Here is an 18,628-nt window from a genome sequence, read left to right on the forward strand (position 1 = left end):
ACCTCAGGAAGCATCTACGGAGGGAAACGGTCAACATTTGGCCCAAAAAACATCAATTGTTCATTCCATAGCCGCTGCCTGATTTGCTGAGATCCTCACATATTTTGTGGTTGTTGTTCAAAATTTCTAGCATTTGCAGAGTCTCTTGCATTTATGATTTTCTTGTGGATCTCAGCAGGTCAGACTGGATCTGTGGGTTTCATAAGCTGGTCTGTCCATTTTCCTCCACGGATGCTGCCTGACCCACAAAGTACAAAATGTACAAAGTAAATTTATTCTCAAAGTACATGTATGTCACCATATACAACCCTGAGATTCACTTTCTTGCGGGCATTCACAGTAAATACAAGAATCGCAACAGAATCAATGAAAGTCCAACAGGACAGATGTTAACTAATGTGCAAAAGACAACAAACTGTGCAACTACAAAAGGAAAGAAATAAAATAATAATAGTAAATAAGAAATAAATATCGAGAACATGGGATGATGAGTCCTTGAAAGTAAGTCCATCGGTTGTGGTTCCTCCAACATTATTTTTGTTCCAGATTCAAGTGCCTGCAGTCTCTTGTGTCTCTCCAACAAAGTTCTGAGCCAGACCTTCAGCCCCAATATACCAGGACGATTTGTAAACAAAGCATTATTACAAAGAGTCTCATATAGTAAATAGCACACAGTAATTAAAACATGATAAGAAAATACTTCACCCAAAAATAATTACATGTTCCATACAGTCCTTGAATAGTAAGAGCGTCAAAAATAGAAGGCTGGAGAATGGGGTCAAGAGGGAAAATAAATCAGCCATGATTGAGTTGTGGAACAGACCTAATTCTTTTCCAATGTCGTATGGTCTAATTACAGGTTTCTGGTCTTTCTTTCTTCACTCTTTCAAACTGCTTGGGATGATGTACTGCGTTATGCTGTAGCTCTGTAACAAATACTGTTGTGTATCTCACATCTTTAACACTGGTTATAAAAAAATTAAACTGGTTCAAATTAGGCTGTGCCTGCGAAGCCGGCCTCCGTGTCCAAAAGTGAGAATTTGACCATATTGACTCAGGTCCGGTGCTTGTTGTGAATTAAAAGCCTTCCCCAACTAAAAATGTTGAATTTGGTGAGAAACTTGTGTTCATCAATGAAACACAGAGATTTTAAAAACCATATCAAATTTTTCAGTGATTTAAAGTAGCTTATAGGTAAAATACTGTGAACACTTACTAAATTTAAAATTAACACACACAAAATGCTGGTGGAACGCAGGTCAGGCAGCACCTATGGAAATGAATAAACAGCCGACGTTTAGGGCCGAGACCCTTCATCAGGAAACCTGCTGAGTTCCTCTCGCATCTTGTGTGTGTTGCTTTGGATTTCCAGCATCTGCAGCCTTTTTCGTGTTTATAAATTTAAGGATTTGTTTTACTATAAAGTGCGTTCATTTGCATTAATGGCGTATTTCTCCAGTACATTAATTCTTTATTACTGATGACATGGAATTCAAATTATATTGATTTGATTTTACTTCTGTACGAAAAATGTTCGCAGAAACGTTAACTAAAACCCAACCATAGCATTTTCAAGCGTAATTTTTCAAATGCTTCCCATAAGAGGGGTAACGGTGTAGCAAAACACTGGCATTCCCCTTTAAGAAACCACTCTGCGGCTTCGTGAATTTCCGTCACAATTCGGCGGTCCCGCCGCCCCTAGTCTCCTATTCGATCATCCCCGTAACCATTCGGCAACTTCCGTGCCTCTCCATCCTCCCCTCGTCCTTCCCCGCTTCCGCTCGGCTCCCCCCTCCCAGCCGGAGCCGGTCCGGCGGCGCGCCGCGCATCCTGGGAGTTGCAGTTCTTTATCTGGCAGAGACTCCTTCGGGCGCCAGGGTGAATACGAGGGATGTGAAACTACAACGTCCGGCATGCCGGGCGATGTACGCGCTTGCGCATTGCGCGGGAGATCGGACAGTGCATTGTGGTAAGATGGTGGCTTCTCCATTGTTCAGCTGTGTGTTTGCAAGAGGAAAAAATCCCCTGAAAGCGACCAGTGGAGGAAATAAGGCTTGAATTTCACATGTAAGGTAATATTAAACTCACTTCTGTAAAAAGGAATGGGGGTAGTGCGAATCTGGCGCAATTGAATTTTGACTCTAATGGATTAAGAATCTATTAATCGCAGTGGGAGCAGTACAGCAGGGCATTAACGGGTATTTCTGGCCAAAGAGGGTAAAATATTGTAGTCCACAGTAATATAATGCTTATATACCACGATAATCTGTTTTCTCCCCTGTTTTCCCCCTATTCACTCCTCAATTATCAAGATCTAACTTAGTGATGGCGGGGAGGGGGGAAGAGGTGTGGAGAAACAGGCATCATCTGCCGTCCTCCACTTTCTACCGATCCCTCTCCACTACCATAAACCACCCCCCACCTTAACACAAATCAGTGCTTGGAATTATTCCACAGTCACCCTGGTGACCAGATCACGGCCCCATCCTGTTGCTGTCTGTACTTCCGTCTGTCAACTTTGGGGCAACGTTTATAATAGTTTTAATGTTTCTGGCTATATTTCTCCCAGAAAAATATCAGCATATATTGGCCCTGGGTCTGCAATATATGATGTATAACTTGTCAAAAATCTTGAAGAATGCACGTCTTCTGTTGCACCTGTACAAGCCATACGTGAGCGGAAATATTTCTTGGAGGATTCATTTTCTGTGCAGATATAAGCTGGTATTTTACTTTAATTCGTGTATATATTTTGTGCATTTTTTCCTCATTGGTTGAAGGATGTCACTGTCTGTGGAAATGAAACATGTCTGTTTAGATAACGAAGCTTGATCAACAAGATTGTATGATTAGTAGATGCTTTGCAATGTGTCACTTTCCAAAACTTAATGTATCCTTCACTGTGTGATAATTCTCATGTTAGTTTGGAGTGGCTTCACTAACTAATGTGGTGGTAATATTGTGCCTTGTATATATTGGAGACTGGATCAAAAAATTATACTTCATTGAAGATGATTGCAACGATTGTGGTTTTATGGTTTTTCTCTCTACTATAGTCTGTGAGTTCTGACTTTAGATGTGAAAGTAAAATAGACATCAAAAAGGACTTTAATGATAAGTAATTTAAAGTGGAGAGGGGAGGGTGTGCATCCAGAGACGCTCTCTGCACACCTCTGTTGTAACTTGAGTTACTGTCACCTTCCTGTCAGCTTGAACCAGTCTGGCCATTCTCCTCTGACCTCTCATTAATAAGGCATTTTCATCCACAGAGCTCCCGCTCACTGGATTTTTTTTGTATTTTGCACTATTCTCTGTAACCACACATTCGACGCCACTCTGTTGCTTGTGGTTGAATTTTGACTTGTATCGAGTGCACCCAATGAGCTCTGTACCCAGTTTCTTGCTTTGTTGTCCCATCTATCATCCTGTTTTGTGGTGAGTTTATAGGGATTTTTGTTTTGGATGTGTGGGGTGAAATATATAGATTACTGCGGATTGCAGTTGTAGATAACTGCAACAGGGTTGATCTTCCTGTCAGGAGATCCAAATTTCTCCCCCAAATACCTAACCTCTGCATCAAATAGCACAGATTCAAATATTGGAAGATAAAGCTTTCCATTTGGATTCATTGGAATTAAAGAGTGCGATAGCAGTTCTGGTATTAAATTAACAGCCCTAAAGTTTGTGAACTTGAGTCCCTCTTCAGTACATTGTAAAATATAAGAGAATAATTCTGCTAACACATGATAATCCCAAAGAAAAATGAAAATCCTGAAAGCTGAAGGACTGATAATATGAATTTATTAATATTTTTGATAGTAACAGACACTGAAAGGGTAACTTTCAGTTGTTTGGAAATATTTGTACCTGCAGTGTGTTGGAGGTTTGTTAATCAGAATCAGGTTAATATCTCTGGCACATGTTGTGAAATTTGTAAACTTTGCAGCAGCAGTTCAATGCAATACATGATCATCATGGTTTTGGAGATTTATGTGCTGGACGTGAAGGCTGGTGGGTGATAGGTGAAGGGTTTCGGCCCAAAACATCAACTATACTATTTTCCATAGATGCTGCCTCACCTGTTGAGTTCCTCCAGCATTTGTGTGTGTTGCTCGAATTTCCAGCATCTGCAGATTTTCTCTTGTTTGTGACATGATCATCAATGTTCCCTCTAATTTGTACTGACCAGCATGTGCAAAAATCTTGTGCTGCGTACTTTTTTGCCCAGTGACAACATGTGTGCACTTAATAATTTCTTCAATAAAAGCAGTGTAAATAAGCCTGCAGACAAATCATTACTAACTCCATATTGTCAACACCATCTGCATCAGAAACGGGAAAGGGAAATGTGATTGAGTACGATTGTGAAATATGCTTAATATGCCATTGAGGTAGAGGGAGATAACTTTTTGTGTGCAGTTTAAATTCTTTTGTGCACTGGTAGCAAAAGATGTGTGCGTACGCATACCTTAGAGGGAACATTGATAATGTAGGGAAAAAACTAAATTACAGTAAATAGTTAAATTAAATAAGTAGTACAAAAACAGAAATAAAGTGAGGTAGTGTTAATGTGTTCAGTGTCCATTTAGAAATCAGATGGCAGGTGGGAGGAAGCTGTTCCTGAATCGTTGAGTGAGTGTCTTCAGGCTTCTGCACCTCCTTCCTGATGGTAACAATGAGGACAGGGCATATCCTGGGTGATGGGGGCCTTAATGATGGACGCCACCTTTTTGAGGCATCGCTCCTTGAAGATGTCCTGAATACTATGGAGGCTAGTGCCCATGATGGAGCTGACTAATTTAACATTAATTTGAACAATTTAAAATCCCACAAATCATACTTGACACTGAGTCAATTTGCTGTTTTAAATAACTGATCGATAGGTTTTTGTTAATTGAGAGAATTTGGGTGAAGTTGTTTTATAGAATCAGATTTAATATCAGTGGCATGTGTTGTGAAATTTCACGTCACATGCCGGTGATAATAAACCTGATTCTGAAATCTGCAAACTTTATGGCAGCAGTACTATGAAGTACATGATAAATATAGAGGAAAAACAAACCCGAGTTACATTCAGTGTGTGCGTTCGGGCTTCTGTATCTACTTCCCGATGGTAGCAAAGAGAAGAGGGCATGTCCAGGATGGTGGGGGTCCTTAATGATGGCTGTCGCCTTCCTAAGGCATTACTCCTTGAAGGTGCCTTGGATACTACGGAGGATGACTGTGTTTCTTCAACTTATTTTGTTCTTGTGAGTAGCCGCCCACCCCCCCATCCCCCAGACAGGCAGTGATGCAGCCAGTCAGAATGCTCTCCACAGTACATTTGTAGAAGTTTTCGAGTGTTTAGTTGAGAAACCAAATCTCTTAATGAAATATAGCTGCTGTCTTGCATTGATACGTTGGGACCAGGTTGGGTCCTCCGAGATATTAACACCCAGGAACTTGAAATTGCTCACCTTGTCCACTTCTGATCACTTTATGAGGATTGGTTTGTGTTCCCTCATTTTACCCTTCCTGAAGTCCGCAATCAGCTATTTGGTCTTGCTGACGTTGAATGCAAGGTTGTTGCTGCGACAGCACTCAACTAGCTGGTATATCTACCTCCTGTATGCCCTCTCATCTCCATCTGATATTCTGCCAACAGATTCTCCATCTGAGATTCTATTATAAGCCAATTTATAGATGGCATTTGAGTTATGCCTAGCCACACAGTCATAGTTAGGTCAGCCATAATTTTGTTGACAGGTAAACAGCCACTCTTACTGAAACCATGTGTGATTCTTGGTGAGACCACACCTAGAATATTTTAAAGGGCTAGTTTCTGTTTCACAGGAATAGTATGCTTGCAGTAAAGGTTGATTTCTGGGTGGGAGATTGTCCTGTGAGGAGTCACAGAATAAGAAGTTTTCTCATTGAAAACGTGAAAAATTCATACAGACCTTGACAGTGTACATCAGTAGCCACTTTATTAGGTACACCTGTACACCTCGTTAATGCAAATATCTATTGGTAATTATTGATATGGTATGTCAACAAATACATTCAAAAACTTCTATAGATGTAACGTGGAGAATATTCTGACAGGCTGCATTACTGTCTGGTATGGGGTGCTACTGCACAGGTCCGAAAGAAACTGCAGAGGGTTGTAAGTTACTAGCCTACAAAGTACCCTGGACATCTTCAAAGAGCGGTGTCTCAGAAAGGCTGCGTCCATTATTAAGGACCTCCAGCACCCAGGGCATGCCCTTCTCCAACTGTTACCATCAGGTAGGAGGTACAGAATCCTGAAGGCACATATTCAGCGATTCAGAAACAGCTTCTTCCCCTCTGCCATCTGATTCCGAAATGGACATTGAACCCGTGAACACTACCTCACTTTTTTAATATATATTATTTCTGTCTTTTGCACAATTTTTAACCTATTCAATATACATATACTGTAATTGATTTATTTATTATTATTATTTTTATTTTATTTCTTTATTTTTTCACTTCTATGTTATGTTTATATTATATTTATATTATTATATTTTCATTGCAATCAATGAAGTGCTGCTGCTAAGTTAACAAGTTTCACAACACATGCTGGTGATAATAAACTTGATTCTGATTCTAATCAGCCAATCATGTGGCAGCAACTCAATGCATAAAAGCATGCAGGCAAGGTCAAGAGGTTCAGTTGTTGTTTAGACCAAACATCAGAATGGTGGAGAAATGTGATCTAAGTGACTTTGACTGGAATGATTGTTGGTGTCAGACAGGGTGGTTTGAGCATCTCAGAAACTGCTGATCTCCTGGGATTTTCATGCACAACTGGCTCTAGAGTTTACAGAGAATGGTGCAAACTATAAAAAAAAAATCCATTGAGTGACAATTCTGTTGGCGACAATGCCTTGTTGATGAGAGAGGTCAGAGGAGAATGGCCAGACTGGTTCAAGCTGACAGGAAGGCGACAGTAACTCAAATAACCACATGTTACAACAGCGGTGTGCAGAAGAGCATCTCTGAGTGCACAACACATCGAACCTTGAAGTCAATGGGCTACAGCAGCAGAGGACCACGAACGCACACTCTGGCCACTTTATTAGGTACAAGACCTACCTACTAAAGTGTCCACTGAGTGTATTTGTGGGATGAAAGTTTTCCTCTCTGGAATATCTAGAAGCAAGGATCACAGTCTCAGGATAAGTAGCAGGCGGTTCACAATTGAAGTGAGAATATATCAATTCACTGAAAGGATCTTTGGGATTGCAGACCAGACAGAGGGCCAGACTGGCTTCTTGCAACATACACAAAATGCTGGAGGAGGTCAGGTCAGGCAACGTGCATGGAAAAGAGTAAACAGTTGATGTTTCAGGACCAGAAAGAAACAGAAGATGGCAGAATAAGAAGGTGGGGGCAGGGGAGGAAGAAGTACAAAGTGGTAGGTGATAGGTGAAACTGGGGAAGGGCTGAAGTAAAGAGCTGGGAATTGATTGGTGAAGGAGATAAATGGCTGGAGAAGGGGGAAGAGTTGAGGGCCAGAGAGCTCACAGAGGGAGAACAATGAGAGAGCGTTTCACTGAACACCCGGCGAAGGGAAGCTTTGTTTGTGTTTTAGGGGTTTAGTTAATCTGGCTGGCATAAGAGACCTGGTGATGGGTTGAAAAGAAACTGCAGAGTCTTACAGTTCAGAGTCACTCTGGCTCGTGGCTCTGAGAATGGCCAAAACTGAAAAATGGCAGATGTCATTCAGCCAAGGTACTGAATCCAGAGCAGGATAAACCTCTTGCTAACTTGGAGCAAACAACAGGAATTCTGCAGATGCTGGAAATTCAAGCAACACACATCAAAGTTACTGGTGAACGCAGCAGGCCAGGCAGCATCTGTAGGAAGAGGTGCAGTCGACGTTTCAGGCCGAGACCCTTCATCAGGACTAACTGAAGGAAGAGTGAGTAAGAGATTACTCACTCTTACTCACTCTTCCTTCAGTTAGTCCTGATGAAGGGTCTCGGCCTGAAATGTTGACTGCACGTCTTCCTAGAGATGCTGCCTGGCCTGCTGCGTTCACCAGTAACTTTGATGTGTGTTGCTAACTTGGAGCAGCAGGTTTGAAAAGCACTCTGGAATAAATAAATTTAGAAAGGAGTGTTGGAAAACAAATCTGTTTGATCATTGGCATAAGTCACGCAAACCAATTGGTTCCTAAGATAGATTTGTTCCCCCGTGTTGGTGCTTGGTCATCAAAAGTACGTTTTCTAAGTTTTATTTCTGTTAGCCCGTAGCCTCAACCACAGGAAGTTAATTCCTTCCAATTTATGTCTGTATAACAATTTTGGAGATTCTGGCATTGTGACAAACAATACTGGACTGTTAGTCTTTTGTATATACAAAGTTTAAATTACACTTTATATTTTTTTTTTGCTGATGTTATATCCCGGACTGATGCTAATTTATCTCAATGTTGTGATTTGGGATTTGTCCACCAGTTGAGCTACAACAGCTTTCAAACGTGAAACATAACTAAATTCCAGCACTTGCTAACCAGCAGCTCTGAAACATAAATGCGAAAAAGCGCTAATTTGCTGTGGCTGCGTGGACTGGATTGGAGAGCCTGGAATCCGCACATGTCTGTGCTATTCCAAATTGAGACCGCATTTCGGCCTGCTTGTTAATTAAATGGTCACCGCACAGGTAGGGAGCTGCACCCTTCAATTCAAGACATCAGGGAAGAATGTCGCCATCTTTCTAAGACACTCAACCAAGAGGATGATAGTCCCGTTCTTGTAGCCCAGGGCATATTAGTAAGAAAGCTTTCCTCCTATTGTTGCATTTTGAGCTAGTGCACTATTTTTGAGTTTAATTCATTCTTCTTCAAGACCTTCCTCATTCAGTTTCCCTCTTCAGCTAGAATTAATAGGTTTCTCCTCTTTCACCATCTTCCCATTTCTCCCCCGGTGCCTCACAATCCCGATGAAGGACATTGGCCCAAGACGTTGACTCTTTATTCCTCTCCATACCTGTGGAGTTCCTCCAGCATTTGTGTGTATTGATTCGTATTTACAAAAGTGAATTATCAAATAACGCACACCAAATACTGGAGGAGCTCATCAAGTCAGGCAGCAACTATAGAGGGAAATAAACAGTTGGTGTTCAGGGCCGAGACCCTTCATGCTTCTACCCTCTTCTTTTCCAGTCCTGCTGAAGAGTCTTGGCCCAAAATATACTTTATACTTCTATACTTTATACTTTATTGTCGCCAAACAATTAGTACTAGAACGTACAATCATCACAGCGATATTTGATTCTGCGCTTCACACTCCCTGGATTACAAATATTAAATATTAAAAATATTAGAAATAGTTATTAGTAAATATTAAAATTTTACTTATAAATCATAAATAGAAAATAGAAAAATGGGAAGTAAGGTAGTGCAAAAAAACCGAGAGGCAGGTCCGGATATTTGGAGGGTACGGCCCAGATCCGGGTCAGGATCTGTTTTGCAATCTTATCACAGTTGGAAAGAAGCTGTTCCCAAATCTGGCCGTACGAGTCTTTAAGCTCCTGAGCCTTCTCCCGGAGGGAAAAGGGACAAAAAGTCTGTTGGCTGGGTGGGTCATGTCCTTGATTATCCTGGCAGCACTGCTCCGACAGCGTGCGGTGTAAAGTGAGTCCACAGATGGAAGATTGGTTTGTGTGATGTGTTGCGCCATGTTCACGATCTTCTGCAGCTTCTTTCGGTCTTGGACAGGACAACTTCCATACCAGGTTGTGATGCACCCTAGAAGAATGCTTTCTATGGTGCATCTATAAAAATTGTTGAGAGTTTTAGGGGACAGGCTAAATTTTTTTAGTTTTCTCAGGAAGTAAAGGCGCTGGTGGGCCAACTCTGCTTGGTTGGACCAAGTCAGGTCATTTATGATATTGACCCCGAGGAACTTAAAGCTTTTGACCTGTTCCACTTGTGCACCATCAATGTAAATTGGGTCGTGCAGTCTGCTACTCCTTCTGAAGTCAGCAACCAATTCCTTCGTCTTGCTGACGTTGAGGGATAGGTTATTGTCTTCGTACCATGCCACCATGTTCTTAATTTCCTCTCTGTACTCAAACTCATCATTACCTGAGATATGGCCTACAATTGTTGTGTCATCAGCAAAATTATATATTGAGTTTGATGGAAACTTGGCTACACAATCATGGGTGTACAGTGAGTACAGCAGGGGGCTGAGTACACAGCCTTGTGGGGCACCGGTGCTCAGAGTGGTTGTAGAGGAGAGCTTGTCCCCTATTTTTGCAGCCTGGGTCCTGTCTGTGATGAAGTTGAAGATCCAGCTGCAGATCTGAGTGCTAAGGCCCAGGTTCCGGAGCTTAGGAATCAGATTATTTGGAGTGATGGTATTAAAGGCAGAGCTGTGGTCAATGAAAAGGAGCCTTACGTATGTGTCTTTATTCTCCAGGTGTTCTAAGGAGGAATGTAGGGCCAGAGAGATGGCATCTGCTGTTGACCTGTTGCTCCGGTAGGCGAATTGCAAGGTGAGGTGGTGGAGAAGAAAGAATGAGGATTTTGTGCCGGTGAAAGTTCTAAAGGGGGCGCCAGCAAAGAATTCTGACCAGTCCGAAATACAAATCTCTTTCCAGAATCACCTTCAGTGCGTTCACCCCTCCACATGAAAGGAGAAAAATATTAAATATTGGCTGTTTATTCCCCTCCATAGCTGCTAAGTTCCTCCAGCATTTTTGTGTGTTTTGCTCTGGATTTCCAGAATCTCTTGTGTTTATGATCACCCAGTCCTTGATATTCTGCACAGTGACTCTTAGGTCTTGATAAACAGAAGATGAGAAGGGATTCATTACTGGGCTCTACTGAGAAAAAGTAATTTTTCAAATCCCTACCAAGCCAGACTGTAGCAACATAAAATAATTTAATAAATCTGGAATAAGAGGCTAATATTTGTGATGGAGATGAGGAAATTACTACATATGAGAGCCAATGAGATTGCATCTGCTGTAGTGGTTCCAAGTCGTTGCGGAGGCAGGAGTTGATTGTAGGCATAACCTACCTCTCAAAGCACTTCATCACCAGAGATGTGAGTGCTACTGGACTCAAATAAAGGTCTGGGTTTCCTTTCAAATGGGTTGGCCAAGGACAGGTTGCTGTTCGTTGGCTTATAGTGAGCTGTGTTCTTGATCTCAGCTAAGGAGTTATTCTGACCTGAGTGAACTCTGTGTGCTAGTGGGACATACAACTGCCACAATTATGTTGTGGTTCAGTCCTGATTCACCCATCCAGGGATTTTATTTTCCAAGGTTGGAGTCATTTTAGGAGTATATGCCGAGACGGGTATTTAATATTTTTCTCCTTTCATGTGGAGGGGTGAACCCACTGAAGGGGATTCTGGAAAGAGATTTGTATTTCGGACTGGTCAGAAAACCCTCATTCTTTCTTCTCCTCTGCCTCACCGCCTCAACACCCTGCACATCTCAAACCTTTTTAATTTTACCTCTTGGCACCTGGTCAATGTCTCTACACTCTTCCCTCTTTGTTTGCTGTACCTACTGCCCGTTACACTGCTGGTGTTTAGGTCAGCTATGAAGGCCGTCCATCCCTACCTGTCCTGCAGTTATTTGTGCTGGCTTGCCAGTGTTGTACATGGTTTGTACAGTCCAAACATCAACTTTGGTCTTGGTCTTGGTGGTGTTCAGGGCTTCCTTCAGCGAGCCGGTAGCTTCCTCGGGGTTTTCACTACTGTCAGCCATGCAAGTCCTGAGTGGAGATGTAGAAGTGCCATCACACTCAGATGTAGAAGGAGTCTTCATTGCTGTTTTCATAACAATTTAGGGTGCCTTGTTAGTCAGTTAGCCCTGAGCTAAACCTCGAATACTGAGGACGGGTGAACTACTCTTATCCTCTATCCTTTGACCTGTTTGGCATGGGTGACCCTACCAAGAACCAAAGCACTCGTCTCTGACTTCAGCCAACATAGCTCTGTGGGTCATTGAGGCACGCGAGCCTCCAGACCACGACATGGTTGTGATCCTCTTGTTGGTTTGTTTGTTGAGATGTCAGGTTATTCTCGCACTAAGTGATGCCCAAATTAGTTAGTTACTGCTTGTTAACACCGATGCCCAGGAGTGTGAGGAAATATGCCAAGATGTGATTAGTGTGCAAAGTTCTCTTGCGCTGTGACAAAGTAGATACCACTGAGTACATGACATGAAGCTAATTGTGAGGAGCTGTTTCAGTCACTTTAGAGCAACACACACACCCAAAATGCTGGCGGAACTGAGAAGGTGGAGTCTGGCAGGAGAAGAGAGTGACCATAGGAGAAAGGGAAGGAGGAAAGGGAAGGGAAGGAAAGGGAGAGGTGATAGGCAGATAAGAAGAGGTAAGAAGGCCAGAGTGAGGAATAGAAGAAGAGGGAAGGGTGGGGGGGAGATTTCTTTTTACCGAAAGGAGAAATCAATATTAGTAGTTGATGTCCATTACTATCTTACTGTACAGCAGTGGCCATTTTCCAAGCCGAGACCAAGAGCAAGATAATGAGCATGCAGTCTTTTCAGCTGGGGTGGGGGGGGGGTATTCAACACGGTGGCATAATGCATTGCAGTGCCCGATTCCTGCCACGGTTTGTAGGGAGTTTGTTCATTCTCCCCATGACCAAGTGGATTTCCTGCGAGAGCTCTGGTTTCTGTCCACATTCCAAAGACACACAGTTAGGGTTAGAAAGTTGTGGGATGTGTGGCTACGCTTTCCCAGCATGATCCTTACTGGTTTGATTTGATGCTAACAGCATCAACAACATTGTCTGCTTCGACATACTTGTGAGAAGTAAAGCGAATCTTTGACTCCAGTCGTGTTCAGTGGCAGGTGTACGCTTCGAGCGGCTTCTCCTCCTTGTCCCACTCGAGATTAGAGTGCTCTCTGAGAGACCTTCCTGATCTGCGTCAGTAAACACACCTAGAGACACCATTAACAAGTGAGCCCGAACAAGGTACTGTGTCTCATTGATCGGGTGATTGGAGATGACGTTCATTTTGAGCTGTGCTCGCAGCTACGGAGTGAACAGGGGAGATTGAAGGGAGCTGAAAGAGCCACTTTTCGCTCTGTCCTTCTGGGTGAGAGCATCGTTGTGTCAAAGAGCGGGACTGCCAGTGTGACTCCATCACTCTGTCTGCCCGCCGGCTCCTATGACTTCACAGGCACCGTGATGACTTCAGGGAGTAAATGCAATAAACTCGAGGGATTTTTTTTTACTCGAGTGTTGTCAAGTTGAAGGGAGCTGACAGGCTACCCTGTTCAGATTAGATTAATAAAGCGGCAGCCGTGTGTGTTTAAAACTGTACACTGAGAGTTACTATATTTAAACAGTGAAATTAAATTGTGGGTCAGACAGATGTTTCCAGATGGTGAGACCAAGAAGCTTTCCCTTTCCCATTCCTGTTCTGATATGTCGGTCCATGGCTTCCTCTTCTGCCAAGATGAGGCCACTTTCAGGTGGGGGAGCAACACCTCATATTCCGTCTGGGTACCCTCCAACCTGATGGCATGAACATTGATTTCTCCTTCCCTCCCCCTTTCCTCTGTTTCCACTGTGACCTTTCACCTTGTCTCACCTGCCAATCACTTCTCCTCTCCTATCAGATTCCTTCCTCTCCAGCTCTTGACCTTTCCCACCCACCTGGCTTCACCTATCACCTTCCTGCTAGCCTCCTTCCCTTTCCCCCGCCTTTTCATTCTGGCGTCTTCCTGTTTCCTTCTCAGTCCTGAAGAAGGGTCTTGATCTGAACCATCAGCTGTTAATTTACTTCCATTGATTCTGCCTAACCTGCTGAGTTCCTCCAGCATTTTGGGTGTGTTGCTCTGGATTTCCAACATCTGCAGATTTTCATGTGTTTGAGCTTTACGTATCTTCAGTGGCCACTTTATTAGGTACACCGGTGCACCTGCTCGTTAATGTAAATATCTAATCAGCCAATCGTGTGGCAGCAACTTGATGCATAAAAGCATGCAGACATGTTCAAGAGGTTTAGTTGTTCAGACCAGACATCAGAATGGAGAAGAAATGTGATCTTAGTGACTTTGTGAAATGATTGTTTGTGCCAAGCAGGGTGATTTAAGTGTCTCGTCTCAGAAACAGGTGATTTCCTGGGACTTTCTCCCACAACAGTCCCCAGAGTTTAAATGAATGGTGCAAAAAACAGAAAAAAACATCCAGTCAATGACAGTTCTGTGGATGAAAGTGCCTTATTAATGAAAGCGGGCAGAGCAGAATGGACAGAACGGTTTGCTCAAATAACCATGCATTACAACGGTGGTATGCGGTAAAGCATCTCTGAATGGACATGCCAAACCTTGAAGTGGAAGGGCTACAGGAGCTGAAGACAATGATATGCACTCAGTGGCTATTTATTAGGTACAGGAAGTATCAGTAAAGTGGGCAATGAGTGTATAAATTAGTCACTAATCTATATACTACCAAAACTCTCATGCTCTATCTCGTCTGTTTGTGACCTCCAATTAGCACAGACGATGCATTACAGCGGCACTTCTTTCGGCTAAATCAAATTAAAATGCACTAACTTACAGAATGCAGGCAAAGTTCAGGGTTATATATTCGTATAGTATTGCTCATTCGCCAAAATCAACAGGCTCCCTTTTTAACCCAAGAGCCGATCCGCCATCATGGAAATCAGGACGCGACAACCCGACGCATGCGCACAGCCAGCCTCAGCAGCGACACCTACCGGAGCAAAGGGGCAGGGCAGTTCTATTTCGAGGGGTCACATTCTGCTCATCACCATCAGCATGTGCAGGATGGGACAGATCTGGCTGCCACCCATCAATAAGTGATAATTAAATCTTACTGTAATGACGTACTTTGAGACACTCATAAAACACTTTGCTGTAGTCAAAGGACAGCAGTGACTATATCACGTCCATTTAGGAGAATGCCAACCACATCATCAAGAATAATCGGCATCCTTTGGTGTCAGTGCTTCGTATCTTCTATGGGGGGACATTATGATCAAGAGGTGACGCCAAACGTCATCGGGAAGCGGCAAGGAGAGGGAGAGAACAAGAATCGGATGAGGCCAGGGCCATACGACTCCAGGATCAAAGAGTCAAGACAAAAAAAGATGAGAGAAGAAGAGACAGAGGAGGAGAGGCATGCACGTCTCCAGGATCAGAGACAAACAACAAACAGCAGAAGAGCTGAAGAGACGGGGGATGAAAGGACTGCACCTTTCCAGAATGACAATGAGAGGCACAAGGGTGGCAGATAAACCAGAAATGATGCCATCAAAAGTGTCCTTTGTTAAATGAGGAGGAGCTGTATTTGCTTTGCTACGTGTCATTCTTCTTTAATAAACTGAGGTTTTCTACTTCAGTTTCCAAAGCAAAGTGATACCAATAGCATTCAGGAAAATTTAATGTTCATTCTGGTCACATCAGACTACACTACCCTTCTCTCTAAGGGTGCCCCAATGGGTCACCCTGTTGTCTAGTAGATTATTATAAATTTCTGTACCCAAGTTTGTCAGGGATGTGGCACTTAGTCCATTTAGAAATAAATGCAGTCAATCAAATAATTAAAGAGAAGCTGGATAACAACTTTATTTTTAAATGGTGAAATTAAATTGTGGGTCAGACAAATGTTTCCAGAAAGTAAGACCAAGAAGCCATGCATACATTCTGTCCACTTTATTAGCTACACCTGTACACCTCGTTAATGCAAATTTCTAATCAGCCAATCATGTGGCAGCAACTCAATGCATAAAAGCATGCAGACACGGTCAAGAGATTCAGTTGTTCAGACCAAACATCAGAATGGGGAAGAAATGTGATCTGAGTGAATGTGAGACAGAAAATTCATTGATCAATGAATTGAAATCAAAACTGTCATATTGTAGATGGGCCGAATATCCTGCTTCAGTGCTGTTGCTCCTTGCAGTTTTCTGTCATCTGTCAAGAGTTTTTCAATTAATTGTTTCTTCCGTTTGCTCATGCCTCACCGATGTGATTGTATAACCAGCAGTGGGTTCCGATGTCTCAGCCAAAGGAACATCTTCCACCTGTGACCTGATCTAGTGATTTGACCACAAGGAACATCACAGTGCAGTCTGCTGCTACCTACACTGGATTTCCCAGGCACATTTTTCAAGCTCTTCTATTTGCTTCCTTGTCTATTGATGTTGAGGCCAGCTGTAGTACCTGAATCCCTGCCAGAGCTGAAACAAGCCATTGCTTCATAGATCACATTAATGGCCTTCTTTATGCAAGTATCTCTGGGTTACCTGTCTGGCCATCTGTGGAACTGGGTTGTAATTACTTCTCTTTGATAAAGGGAGTGATTTGAGCACGCCAGTGTGGTCTCTGCTCACATGCTTGATTATGGAGTAACACATCAACAAGAACCCCCACCACCCAGACCATGCTCTCTTCTCGCTGCTGCCATCAGAAAGAAGGTACAGGAGCCTCAGGACCCACACCACCAGGTTCAGGGGCAGTTATTACCCCTCAATCATCAGGCTCTTGAACCAGTGGAGGTAACTTCACTTGCTCCATCACTGAACTGGTCCCACAACCTATGGACTTATTTTCAAGGACTCTTTATCTCATGTTATTGATATTCATTGCTTATTTATAATAATAATTTTTTTTTTCTCTTTCTGTTATTTGCACATTTTATTGCCTTTTGCACGTCAGTTGTCTGTCCTGTTGGGCATGGTATTTCATTGATTCTGTTATACGTCTTCAATTTAATGAGTGTGCTCGCAAGAAAATGAACCTGAAGTGTGTATGATGATAATAAATTTACTTTGAACTTTCAAGCCCACTCACAATGCTGGAGGAACTCAGCAGGTCAGGAAGCATCCATGGAATGGAATAAATGGTCGACGTTTTGGGCCAACATCTTCCTGCTTCCTTTCTAGTTCTGATGAAGGGTCTCGACGTGAAACAGTGACTGTTTATCCCTTTCAGTAGACGCTGCCTGACCTGCTGAGCCCCTCCAGCATTTTGTTGCTGTTTCTCTGGATTTCCAGCTCTGCAAAGTCTTCTGTGGTTTTCATCAAGCAGTATCTTTCATATTGCATTTATCTATTAATGTTTTTTTGCCTCTGAGCATGTATATTATATTTCAGTCCTCTATTAGTGACCTAATCTGCTGATAAGGAGCTTCTGAAGCCTCTGTTCAATGAATCAGGTGATGTTTGAGAGTGTAGGTTGGTTTCTGTGAAAAGCTGTGTAGAATTATGGATACTCTTCCTACAGATGCTGTTTGGCCTGCTGCGTTCACCAGCAACTTTGATGTATGTTGCTTGAATTTCCAGCATCTGCAGAATTCCTGTTGTTTGCATAGAATTATGGATTCCAATTAATTGGGACTGGTACATTTTGGTCCAATTAAGTGGCTGCCCCAGTATTCCAAAGTTTCATGGAAATAGTCAAGAAAGTATAAAGAAGACAAACTACCATTTAATTGAGTAAAAAATTGTGTATTTGAGTGAAATATGGAACAATTTAGAACACTACCAATATGATAGTACTATAAAACTGTGTATTTATATAGTTTTCGACAGAGGAATTCACCCTAGTGTGCACTGCTGTGTTCTTTTGATTGACTGTAAATGAACAAAATCAGCACGGACACGGAGTGCTTTTGTACAATGTTTTTGACAATTGCATCTCCAAATCTTCATTTTCATTGTAACATTCAAGATGATTGTCTATATCTGTACGTTCAAAGTTCTTCGTAGTTCTTGATTTGTTTAAATATTTAATTAATTTCACTTTCACTTCTGCCATTTTTGGCATCTCCAAGCCTGAATGCTTGAAACCACAATGAGCAAAATAGTTCTGAATTGTCTTACTGCTTATTCTTGCCAACTACCAGTGATAAAACTCACTGATTTTTGGACACAAATAAACACAACTGACGCTGTTTAAAAATAGTTTGCCCTAAGCACGATATGGTGTCTAACAGCCATACGAGTGCACACAACTACTGGTAGTTAGAAACTGTTTGGCAACAGTCTTCTTTCCCGATCAAATGGCATAGTATCCCAAATAAACAAAGGGAATCCCTACTATTTTCCGGATTAGTTTTTGTTCTTTAAGAGTTATCCCAAAAAAAGTGTCTGCCCCAATTAAGATAAGATAAGGCATCTGTTAGTCTTGCGAGACCATGGATCTGCGCCTGGAAAGTCTTCACTCTCCAGGGTGCAGGCCTGGGCAAGATTGTATGGAAGACCGGCAGTTTCCCATACTACATCTCCCCTCTCCACGACACCAATGTTGTCCAAGGGAAGGGCAAGGGCCGATACAGCTTGGCACCAGTGTCGTCACAGAGCACTGTGTGGTTAAATGCCTTGCTGAAGGACACAACACGCTGCCTCGGCTGGGGCTCGAACTCACGACCTTCAGGTTACTAGTCAAATGCCTTACCCACTTCGCCATGTGCCCACACATGCCCCAATTAACCAGTAGCCTAATTAACGGGAATTCACTGTATTGAGTTAATTAACAGCATGATAGTCCATATCTGGGTGCTGGGGTGGAGATAGATCTCTACCAAATGAGGTGTAAGGCGCTCGTTCCCTCTGCTAGCCTGCCGGTCGCCCTTGGGTGAGTCATAGCCCCCTGACC

At 42.7% G+C, this 18,628-nt stretch overlaps 1 protein-coding gene across 3 annotated transcripts in view; it reads left to right on the plus strand.

Moving 5' to 3' along the window:
* The first annotated feature begins 1,959 nt into the window (after positions 1-1,959).
* Positions 1,960-18,628, plus strand: part of scaf1 (SR-related CTD-associated factor 1) — an 81,018-nt gene continuing 64,349 nt past the window's right edge. Inside the window, exons 1-2 of one of the 3 annotated variants that reach the window (XM_063062849.1) lie at positions 2,004-2,072; positions 10,437-10,496. The gene's annotated coding sequence lies outside the window, so the exon portion shown is untranslated. Of the gene's footprint in view, positions 2,073-10,436; positions 10,497-18,628 lie in introns of all 3 variants that reach the window. The other 2 variants (XM_063062847.1, XM_063062848.1) reach the window with 2 other exon arrangements.

The sequence above is a fragment of the Mobula hypostoma genome, chromosome 11 (genome assembly GCF_963921235.1).
Source record: "Mobula hypostoma chromosome 11, sMobHyp1.1, whole genome shotgun sequence".
Taxonomy (NCBI): domain Eukaryota; kingdom Metazoa; phylum Chordata; class Chondrichthyes; order Myliobatiformes; family Myliobatidae; genus Mobula; species Mobula hypostoma.